The sequence below is a fragment of the Octodon degus genome, unplaced genomic scaffold (genome assembly GCF_000260255.1).
Source record: "Octodon degus isolate 3935 unplaced genomic scaffold, OctDeg1.0 scaffold00126, whole genome shotgun sequence".
Classification (NCBI taxonomy): domain Eukaryota; kingdom Metazoa; phylum Chordata; class Mammalia; order Rodentia; family Octodontidae; genus Octodon; species Octodon degus.
In genome coordinates, this window is record NW_004524702.1 from 4096939 (window position 1) to 4098506 (window position 1568).

Sequence of the window (1568 nt, forward strand, 5' to 3'; positions counted from 1 at the left end):
CTTGTAATGTTATATGATTTGGTAATAGGGTGAGGCTGGCCTTGTAGGGTGAGTTCGTAAGTGTTCTTTCTACTTTCCTTTACTGGAAAAGTTTGCAGAGACTTTCCATCTTCTCTCTCTTAGATTTACTTGTGAAGCCACTGGAGTGGGTCTTGCCTGTGAGACCATATTTTTGGGAAAATGATTATGATTCAATTTTAAAATTAGATATAGGGTATTCAAGTCACATATTTATGCTTGGGTAGGTTTTGGTAGTTCATATTTTTCAAGAAGTTGCTCCGTTTAATCTAAGTTATGAAATTGGTGGGCACAGAGTTGATTGTAATATTTGCTGGTGATCCTTCTAAGCCCTGAGGTCAGTAGTGATAACCCTCTTTCATTTGTAATATTAGTGATTTGAGCCTGATTTTTCCTTGTTAGCCTTGCTAGAGGTTTATCAGTTTCATTAATATTGTTCAGAAAAAAGGTTTTAGTTTTATGTATTTATCCTTTGATCACTTTATTTCATTGACAACTATAGAGTGAGAAAATACGTGCAGTGTATATACGTGAGAAGGAATCAATACCCAGAAATAATAAAAACTCTGTAAGTCAACAGCAATCAAACAGACAACCCAATTAAAAATGGGCAAAGAAAAAAAAATTAAAAATTAAAAATTTAAAAATGAAAAATTAAAAAATGAAAAATATTAAAAGGGACTCACGTAGACTTTTCTCTAAAGACATAAAATGGCTAATGAGAGCATGGATGTGTTCTCAGCGTGGCACTGGGTAATGGGAGCGGGACACACAGCAAGGTGTCGCTTTATGCACCCACTTGGACAGTTACTGCAACAAAAGAAATATATTTATATATATTTTTGTGGTGCTGGGGATTGAACTTAGGATCTTGCACTTGCCAGGCAAGTGCTCATTCTACTGAGCTATCTCCCCTGCCCCCCCCCCCAATATTGAGTGCCGTGTGTCGCAGGGGAGCACTGTCACGAGCACGGCCATTCGCGGGCTTTCTTCCCAGCGTGGATGCCTGTTACTTCTTTCTCTTGCCTCGTGGTCTTGGCTTGAGCTCCCGGGGCTGTGTTGGGCACAGGTCGACTGAGTCAGCGTTCTTGTCCTCCTGAACATAGGAGGGAAGTTTCCAGTCCTTTATCACTGAATATGATGTTAGCGGGTGGTTTTTCATATGCAGTCCTTAGCATGTTGAGGAACTTCCCTTCCCTTCCCAGTCTTTTGAAAAACAGTAAGTGACATTTAATTTCTTCAGCTTTATTCTCTGCGTCATTTGAAATAGTCTTATAGGTGTTTTTTCTGCAGGTAAGCTAATCCAGCTTTTTAGGTGGTGGGTTGTCTATAACTTCACATTTTCATTTGATCTAAGGAAAGAAATTGATTTTTAATTTGTGCAATCTCTCTGTCTCTGCCTCTCTGTCTCTGTCCATCTGTCTGTCTCTCTGCAGCATTGAGGATTGAATCCACAGGGTCTTCACTGAGTGTACCCTTCTTCCCAAGGGCTTAAAAATACCTTTGTTCTTTATTCTGAGACATGATCTCCCTAAGACAGTAAGTCGTTC